The following is a 10,424-nucleotide window of genomic DNA, read 5'->3' as shown; positions in this document are numbered from 1 at the left end:
CTTGAAGGACCTGCAAGTCTCCAGCTGATGGCAACCCTCAAAGACACACTGCTCACATGGACTATCAGAACAGACTCTTACACAGCTACCAAAGTCATTTTTCTGACCATGTCACTCCCTTAGTCAATAAACTCCTGGGCCTCCTTATGGCCTCTAGGATCTAGTAGAAAGTACTCTTTGGCTTTAAAATTTCTCACAACCTGCCACCCACCTTGCCCCCAACACTAACCCTTGCTTAGTCTCCAAAGTAATATTGCTTTGTAAAAGTTAACTGGTGATAAGTAATTAAATGGCATGGATAGCTAGGTGGTGAAGTGGATAGAGCACCAGTCCTGGAAGATCTGAATTCAAACCCAGCTTCAGACACTTACTAGCTGTGTGACCCTGGGGAAGTCACTTAAGCCTTATTTGCCTCAGTTCCTTGTCTATAAAATGGGGACACACTGAAGGTGGAAATAGCAAATCATTCAAGTATCTTTGCCAAGAAAACCCGATGGACAATGTCCATGGGGTCACATACATTTGGATACAACTGAATGTCTGAAGAACAACAAAAGCTGACTGCCACAGGTAACCACTGCGCAAGAGTGGGTGTGTGTGGGGAGGCTTGTGCCAAGGATGGGAGAAGAGACATCCTCACCCCTCAGGGTATGAGTGCGCAAGAGCACTCACAACACAGGAGTAAAACAGCAATGGAATATTCCATGTTTATGCTTATGTCAACATCTCTGTGGCACAGTCAAAGCAATTTTTTTTTGGACAGGGGAGGGTAATTGGGGTTAAGTGACTTACCCAAGATCACACAGCTAGTTAAGTGTCAATTGTCTGATTCTGGATTTGAACTCAGGTCCTTCTGACTTTGGGGCTGGTGCTCTATTCACTGTGCCACCTATCTGCCCCAGCCAAAGCAATTCTTGAATGCAGATAGATGTCACTGAATGACAATACATGATGGCTTGACATTGGCCCAATGTTGAAGCCCAAATACTTGAGGGTCACATTCCCCAGAACCGTTTATCTTAACCAAGAGACTTAATGGAGACTGCTTTAAGCACTTCACAACCATCATCTCCTTTTACACTCACACAAGCCCTGGGAGTTTTTATCTATATAATATCTATAAGCTATTATCCCCATTTTATAGATGAGGAAACAGAGGCAAGCTGAGAAGGGCTAAGTGATTGCCCAGGGCCACAGAGCTAATAGGTGTCTGAGGGCAGATTTGAACTCAGGTCCTCCTGACCCCAAGCCCAGACCTCTACACATTGTATTATGTAGCTGCCTCAATCATAGTTAATAGGATCAACTTTAAATGTCAAAGAAAACAGAGGACTTTGTATTTGGGAGCCTGTGGAGTTTAATGAGTAAGGGAGTCAGACTTGCACTTTAGGAAGATCACTTTGGTGATGGGATGGAGAATGGAGTGCTGTTGGAGGAGACCCCCAGCAGCTACTGTGATCTATCTGATATGATGAGGTGCCACTAAGGTTAACTCTACAGGTATTATTTACTCAGGGAAATTGGGAAGAGGGAAAGTCTTCTATTGATGTTTACAGAACATCTAATCAGTAAACATGTATTAAGCACCTACTATGTGCCAGACATTGGTTACAAAAAGAGGCAAAAGACAATCCAGGAGAGAGGAGAAACATACATAACTTGAGAGGAGAGGGCATCAAGGAGGAGAAGGCAATCAACAGTGTCAAGGCTGCAGACAGCTCAAGAAGGAATGCGGGTAGGGGTGGCTAGGTGGCACAGTGAATAGAGCACCGGCCCTGGAGTCAGGAGGACCTGGGTTTGGATCTAGCCTCAGACACTTAACACAAAAAATAGCCATGTGAACTTGGGCAAGTCACAACCCCAATTGCCCTCCAAAAAGCTAAAAAAAAAAAAAAAGAAAAAAAAAGGAATGAGGATTGAGAAAGGGCCAAAAGATTTGGCAGCTAAGGGATCATTAGTAACGTTTTTTCTCCAGGCAATCAGGGTTAAGTGACTTGCCCAGGGTCACACAGTTAGTGTCTGGGTTTGGATTTGAATTCAGGCCCTCATGAATCCAGGGCCAGTGCTCCCTCCATTAGTTAGTTTGAAGAGAGCTGTTTGGTTTGAACAATGAAAATGGAAGCCAAGTTGGAAGCTGAGGCACCTATTGCAGATGGCCTCTAGCAGTTTAGCTACAAAAGGCAGGAGAGAAATGAGGTACTAGCAGCAAGCAGGGATGGATGGATTGAGGGAGGAGGTCTGAGGGTGGTGGACACGGGATTATTTGTAAGCAGTAGGAAAGGAGACAGGAGAGACTTAGAGGGAGAGTGGGGCACTGGTGGGGCCAATGTGCTATAAAAGATTGGAGGGGCATGTGTGGAGGTGTTTGCTCTGGTCAGCAGTCAGTCCATCTCTTCATGTAAGACAGGAATGGAGGAGGTGGTGGGGAAAGATGTGGGAGTGATGTGAGCTTTCAGTGACTGATTTTGTGTGTGTGAATTATGAAGTGATCTCCTTTGCTGAAAGGGTGGGTTTGCTGAGGGATAGTGGAGGAGAGATTGGAATGTTTGGGACAGCTGTGATGAGTCAGTCAGTAAATGTTTATTAAACCCCTACTGTGTACCAGGCACAGTGAATAAATTAGGGAGGCATGAAGTGAGGCCTCACTGAGGCCCATGTAAGATGAGTTTTCTCTGGAAGGTATCCATGACTTCATTCGATCAGCACTTTTTTTCTCTACTGAGAAATTCTACAAGTTTTCTTGTATTATTTCTTGCATGAGGTTTTCAATGCATCCTGTTCTTCTGGCAGACCTTTTGTCCTTTAGCTGTCTGTACAGATCTTGTCTTTAAGATCATTATATTGGATTTTGCTTCTCATCTTCTGGATAGTCCTTCACTTCTAATCAGTTGCTCGCTTTTACTTCTTAGAAGGGATTCATTTCCATGGTTTCAAGTTTTCCTTTTCTATTTTTTTCTAACCCAAATTCTTTCATTTGTTCCTTCTTAACATCTGCTTTCAATATTCTCATTTCTCCAGCCATTCAGGAACACTCCGCTGTGGTTCTACACCCTCTTGGGAAGACAAAGGGACCTTAACCTCATCAGGTGTTGGGTCAGTTTTCCTCGTCTTACAATATTCAGAGATATTTGAAGGATTGAGACCTCTTGGTGGCCATTTCCCTTCTGCTTTAATATTTTCCCTGCTATTTATCTGCTCTTGCAACAGGTATTTAATTGCATTTTTTTTTTCCTGAGAGCTTTTATAATTTTGGAAAGCCTCATATGAATTGATGTAGATTAAAGTGAGCAGAATGAGAATAACCTTTACAATAATAACATTTTAAAGATTTAATTACTTGGATCCATGCAATGACCAACATTGATCCATGCAATGTTCCAGAGAATTGATGAGGAACCCTGCTACCCACCTCCTCAAAGAGATGTGATGAATTCAGGGTACAGAATGAAACACTAAATTAGACTGTACTCAACAAAAGTAGTCCAAAACAAAGTTCAAATACTGAGGAGCCACAGTCAGGGTTACATAAGACTTGACAGCTGTCACATAAGAGGAAAGCAGAGGAAAGCTTGGAATGACAGTCCAAAAAGCAAAAAGGATAAAGTCTTTCAACCCAGGTAAAACTGTATAGCAAAGCTAAGTATAATTCCATAGGGGAGAAAATAGGCATTTAATGAGATAGTGAATTTCCACGAATTCTTTTTGAAAAGGCCAGAGCTGAAGAGACATTTTGAAATGGAAACACAGAAGCAAAATAGGTTTTCTTTAAAATGTTGCCATTGTATAAATTGTTCTCCTACCTCTTCTCACTTCACTTTGCATCATTTCTTAAAGGTCTTTAATTTCCTCTGAATCTGTACATTTTGTCATTTATGGTGCAATATTACATTCACATACTCTAATTTGTTTAGCTATTCAATAGGTAGGCACTCTATTCATTTCTAGTTGCTGAAAGAGCTGCTATATTTCAGTACATATGTCTCTTGTTCTGTCTCTTCTAGATCTAAAAGTGGTATGGAATCTGGGGACATAGTACTAAATTACTTTTCAGAAAGGCTGCACCTTCAGCAAGAGTGCATTGGTGCGACTTTCCCCGTATCTCTCCAAGAATCGTCATTTTCCTTTTTCGTTATCTTTGCCAACGAGGTGGGTATTAGTAGAAGCTCAGAGGTACTTCACTGTGCACATTCTCATAGTGGTTTGGAGCATTTTTTGTGTTTGTTGATAAGACTTTGAGACATGCTTGTTCAAGATTAAACCAGTATCGATTCTCCTTGACTTTATTTCCTCCCCAGCTGCTCCAGCTCACATCTTGTTTTCTTTCTCGTGTAATTAATTGCTCGATCTCTGAGGTTCTATTTGGATTTGTGGGGTTCCTCTCTTCTTTGATATTTATCTGTGGAGTGTCTCAGCTGAAGGTTTTTCATTGCATTTGCTCTTTTCTTTGGTTTGCTCCTTGTCACTGGCCCCAGTGTCTGGGTTGAGAGCCTATACTTGGATCAAAAGGGGCACCTCTTTGGTTTCAGCAGGATCTACTTCATCTTGAGACTCCACCTCAATTGGGCAATAATTGTTTGGCCTTGTCTCCTGTTGTGGTTCAGGTCAAGGTTGCCTGGATATCCTTCAGGATCTTTTTGTCTATTGTAACCAAGGCTTTAGGGCTGTCCCTGGATTATGGCAGGGGTGGGGAACCTGTGGCCTGAAAGTTACCTATAGCTTTTTGACCGAGTCCTTCTTTTACAGAACAAATCCTTTTATTAAGGAGATTTGTTCTGTGAAGTTTGATTCAGTCAAAGGGCTGCACTTGAGGACTTAGAGGGCTACATGTGGCCTTGAGGCTGCAGGTTCCCCATCCTGGTAAGGCCTTTCTCTCCTGTTGCTATGGGACTCCTGGCAGCTCCCCTTTCCAAAGGGGCTAGCTCTGCCTGGGGTTTTTCCTTTCTCTTTCTGCAGACATTTCCTCGCTTTGTGCTCTGCCAAAGCCCATTTTCTGTTCTTTTTCTGTAGGAAGGTAGCTTCGAGTCAGACTAAGGCTTAATTGGAAAACAAAGATGTTTGTGCTTGGCCTTAGCTACAATAAGATCGGGCTGGGCCTGGGTAACACAAGAGTTAAGTTGGATTCTTCTTCCTTGGGTTCAACAGACACTTACCCATCAGAGATTAGAGGAAACAGCAACAGCAGAACCACCAGCATTGACTAACCCCAATCAGTGACCTTTTAACACCGAACTCTCTGAGTCAGTGGAATCCAAGTGTGAGTGAATCACTGTTGTGGATGCTAGGAACAGACTGGTGAGGTACAGGGGACTGCCACCTATCCTGCAGCAATCAGTTCAGATTTCTATGTCTAGAATTTTGCATATTTGCTGGCACATAGTAGACCCTTTTTTTTGGTGAACAATTGGGATTATGTAACTTGCTCAAGGTTACACAGCCAGTTATTTCTGGGTGTGGTGCTAAGTATCTAAGCCTGGATTCGATCCCAGATCATCCTGACACTGGAGCCAGTGCTCTTACTCGCTATGCTGCCTGGCTGCCCCACACATAGTAGACTTTTAATAAATGTTGCTTGATCTGTTGCCTCTCCATTTCCTTATCAGTTCAGGGATTGCTAATGATCTTTCTTAGTGCCAAATCTCTTACCCTTAGAACTGGCAAGTGTTTCTTTTTATTTGTATTTGTTGCCTCCTTTCTGGCTGAATCTACATAAACACTCTCAGGGTCTCACAACAAATTTCCACGAAGCTCATTATTTTGCCATTCTACCCTGAAAAGTATTCTGCCAATGAACCTATCACTTTTGGCTGCCGAGTCATACTGCTTGTCAAGAAGGATGGTTGCAACTCCAGTGCTTTCTGGGATCTTCTGGCCTCCCCTTCCAGTGACTGCTGGCTTTTTTCCTCTCTGGGATCTTTTTGCTTATACTCATCATAAATGATTCAAGGAAAGACATACAGATATCATCACAATAGCAGTCACCTCCCACACTGCCAATTCTGTCTCTAGCCCGGACCCTACTGTCATCATGGAGAAGAGCCAGCTTCCTCACAGGTTAGCCCAAGGGGTCTGGTAGTAGTAGCCCCCTTAGGCTATTAGTCCTGCTTTCAACCAGCCCCAACAACCATCACCTTTCTGAACTGTTGCAGTCATAGCTACTTAAGATACACTGGAGGAAGGTTCATCACTGAAGTCCTTGGCAAGCTGGCATTTCACTAGTGGCAATGACACCCAAGAGGGGCCTACAGTCAGCACTGATACTTTGAAATAGGCTAAATGTAGTCACATGGACCCTGTGGTGGGAGGAGTTTGCTGAAGGGTGGAGCATAGCCCACAGGAAGCTGGGAGTCAGAGCCAGAGAGACAGTGGGTGAGAGGATGCTCAGGCAAGGAGATAGGTTTGTGAGTAAATATTAATCTCATATTGGTTTGTGGGAAGGCAAAGGATGTTGTGGCTCTCTGTATTGTTATGGTTTATTAGCTTCTTTGATATGATGGAATCGGCTTGCTGGTTTTGGGATTTGGTTTTCTGGTGTCTAAATAAATGCTTCGCTTCTTTCCTTTATATGGAGAGTTGCTATATTTTGCGATCAAGTGCCATGAAGGAGTATTTATGGTCACAGTTGTTATATTTATAGTGATTGTGGGCACGATAAATATTGCATTGGCACTACACTTGGTGTCAAGACCCTTAGTTGGAGGCAGAAGGGATTTGGAAGAAGAAATGGCTATCCCAGGGTGGGAGGATTCACCATATGTCTCCCTAAAAAGGGAGTGGTCTAAAAGTACAGGGCTCTGTGAAAACTGGGAACAGAAGTTACAGCAGGGAGAACCTAGAGATTTAGAAACAAAGAATACCAATAAAACCGGGGAGAGAACTGGAAGCAGTGTGTAGAAGGGACTGGGTTTTATTAACAGGCTACTGTATTATGTGTAAAAGCAGAGACAAGGTATTACAAGAGTTGGCTATGTTGCAGCATTTGGATGTGAACTCTCCTTTAGAAGACAGAGTTGGAGAGTCTCAAGTGGTAGAAGAGAGGGTTGTTGTGAATTTGGCTCAGAAAAAGAAGGGAAAAAGTAACAGGAGCAAAGTTCATGCAGTGTTGGTAGAGTCTGAGCCTAGTTGCTATGAGGACTGCCAAGAGAGTGCAGGTGTTGTGGAGAGTGATACAATGTTACAGTGGTAATACATTGTTTCCTGACTAAGCTTTTGTGAGGGCAGAGAAGAAAGCAGGAGAATCAGGGAGGTCAAACAGTGTTCAGGCAGATAATTGAGGATTTCACTCAACAGGAGATTACTGATATATTAAGCAGACTCACTCAAAGGATGGGAGAATCATTAGTATCTTGGATGGTGAGAATCTCTGATGAAGGAGCTGGAGGGGTAGTGATAGATAGGGGGGACTGTTTGAAATTATAGGTTTTTGTAAGAATCCTTTTGTCCAGCAAACTTTTAGAGATTTTCATTTGGCAGGAGGTATCAATATTACCAATCTGTTACCTTTAGCTGCTGCTGGATGCAATAAAATGTATTCCACTGATTCTATGTGGCCTAGTGGAAAGAAATGATAACTGCTATCATGGTTGGAAATACTGATATGTATCATGATATCCCTTTAGCAGTTCCTCATAGAAATATCATGATGAAGACAGCTCCTCCTGCTTATAAGCACCTACTTCTGACTCTACTAATTGGTGAAATAGGGCACCCTCTTTCAGAGGTGCTGGATAAAATTTCAAAGCTAAGTGACTTGGGAGAATGGGAAAAAGACAAATTTCCTCAAAAGAGAAAAGTAAATGGCCAGCAGATTCACAGTCAGAATAGATTGCCAAGAAAAGAACTGTTTACTGCTCTATTAGGAGTAGGGGTTGATTTTGGAAAAATCGATGGTATTCCAACTAATGAACTACACAAAACATATCAAGAAAATGGGCTTGATGTTAGATGGAACAGAGAAGTGAGAACTGCCCCTACAGATCCTCCTGAACCATTGTATCCAAGTTTGTTACACCTTTAGAGAGACTTAAAGAAAGTGCTGGGATAAGTGGAAGTGGTCAATGTGCTGACCTTGTGGCAGTATATCAAGTTGTTGGAGCAGAATAGGAAGGACTGTCATATTTTACTGTGAATGAGGCTATGATAGTGAGTTCATGGACTCTAGAAGCATGGCTGACCCTATATTTGTCTCTTTTTGGCTTCTTGTCTATTAAACTTGTTTATGAGATTTGTTTTCTGCAGGCTTAGTACCCTCCACCTGCAGACAACCGATTGCTTAAGCTGGATGCCACTCCCTGTCCATGGCTGTGATATGTCACCTCCTGGACCTGGGGTTGACCGAGTTCTGGATGCCAGCTAAAGAACTGACCTCTTGGGGGCAGGGACAGCTCTATGTCCCATTTCAATAGGCTTTGGAGAAGAGACCTTCACCCATCACCCCCAAGATTCTGAGCCCTATTTGTTAGAGGGGGGAAAAAGGGGTACTTGTACCCAAGCCCCCACCCCAAGGTACTGTTTTATGTGCTTATTTACTATCATCATTGTTACATTGTTGCAAAGCTTTGTCGACACCAGTTACCCCGTCAGTTATCCCTAGACCCTCATTAAGCTATGCAATGCAATGCCGAGACATGAAAGATCTTGGGGCCAAGTGTAACGGGGATGGGAATTTGAAGATCTTCCCTGCCCCTTAATAAGCCTAGGGGAGTTTGAAGACCTCCTCTGCTTTGAAAATAAACTCTGTCCTCTAACAAACTGAATGTAGTCACAAGGAGCCTAAGGTGGGAGGAGTTTGCTGAAGGGTGGAACAGAGACAGTGGGGAGGGATGCTGAAGTGAGTAGACAGGTTTGTGAGTAAATATTGATCTTATATTGGTTTGTGGAAAAGCTAAAGGATGCTGTGGTTCTCTGTATTATTACAGTTTATCAGCTTCTTTATTACTATGATGGAATCAGCTTACTGGTTTTGGGATTTGGTTTTCTGGTCTCTAAATAAATGTTTTGGTTCTGTCCTCTATATGGAGAGTCTGCTATATTTTGTAATCGAGCTCTATATGGGAATCTTTATAGTCATGATCAGTGCTGTAAATATTGCATTGGCACTTTAGTGCTGTATAAATGTATATTCCTTTCTCTTTGTCTCCCTGCACTTAACACACAGTAAGGACTTAATAAATGTGTTTTATTTGCATTCATTGTGGAAACAGTTCTAGACCTGGAGTCAGAGACGACCTAGGTCTGAATCCTGGCTACTCACTGTCCGTGTATTCTTGGGAGAGCTAACACCTTGAGCCTCAGTTTCTTCATCCATAAAGGCAGGGGTTTAGCCTAGACCAGCACTTCTTAAACCATGGGTTGTGACCCACCTGGGGTCACAAAAAATTTGGCAACAGTAAAAGATTTCTGCAATGACCAAAAATTGAAAATCAAACTTGTAAGAAATCTGAGGTGTTTCTGGCAGTGTTTGCCCGTGTTGCATACTTCACTGCAGCCTTGGTTCTGAACACAAAGCAGGCATACTTTGTACTACATGTGCCCTTAGCCATGTAACACCAACAAAACCTGCTGAATCATGAAAAGGGGTCAGAAGTAGAAAAAGTTTAAGAAGCCCTGACTTAGACAACCTCCAAGTGCCCCTTCCAGCTCCAAATCAAGGTTCATTCAGAATGATATAGTAAAGCACTTTGCAAACCCATGTAGGCTGTCAGCAGTGAGGACCCCAATCCCAGGTCCAGTCCTTATAGGCCTCTCAGCTTAGAACCTGGTAAATCTTGGGTCATTTCCTTGAAGACCCAGAGTCACTTCCAGTCCATGATGTGCCCCAGAAGACAAATGTAATGAGATCTGCTTCCTTGACACAAAGAGTATGACTTTCTCATGGGAAACACAGGTTTGGGGTCCACCCTGAGCCTTAGGCAAAGCTGTGGCTATCCAAAAGCCGCTGATGGCCCTGGGAGCCACTTAGTTGGATATGGACCATGGGCTCCTGGCCTCTGAGACCCCTTCAAACCTTGCTCTGACTCATTTACTGGACACAGAACACTCACAGTCACATCACTGGAGGCAAGTGGAAGCTCTGGATGGCTCTCCATGTAGGCAGGTCCCAGCAGCTGTGACACTGGGGTGGTTATCCTTCCCAGAATGCCTGCAGAAGCTGGTTAGCACAGGTGTAGGTGCCAAGTGCCCTAGGTATCTCTTGAGGCTCCTCAGGGACAAGATTCCTCTCCAACTTCAGTGGCATTACAGGCAGTCAGCAGGTATGCTCTGATTGTCAGGAACTGTCCCAGATATGAAACCTTAACTGATTCAAGGCGCCATTAGGGGAGAAAAGCTTATAGATTGGCTTGTTTCTCTCTCAATTTAGTATTACCAAACCTTACCAGGCTAGACAAAAGTGACCAAATATTTATGAGCAGTACCAAACAGCAGAG

The sequence above is a fragment of the Petaurus breviceps genome, unplaced genomic scaffold (genome assembly GCF_028583685.1).
Source record: "Petaurus breviceps papuanus isolate PSGF00001 unplaced genomic scaffold, PetGlider_PUasm1.0 387, whole genome shotgun sequence".
NCBI classification, from domain to species: domain Eukaryota; kingdom Metazoa; phylum Chordata; class Mammalia; order Diprotodontia; family Petauridae; genus Petaurus; species Petaurus breviceps.
Note: the sequence above shows the minus strand (reverse complement) of the source record.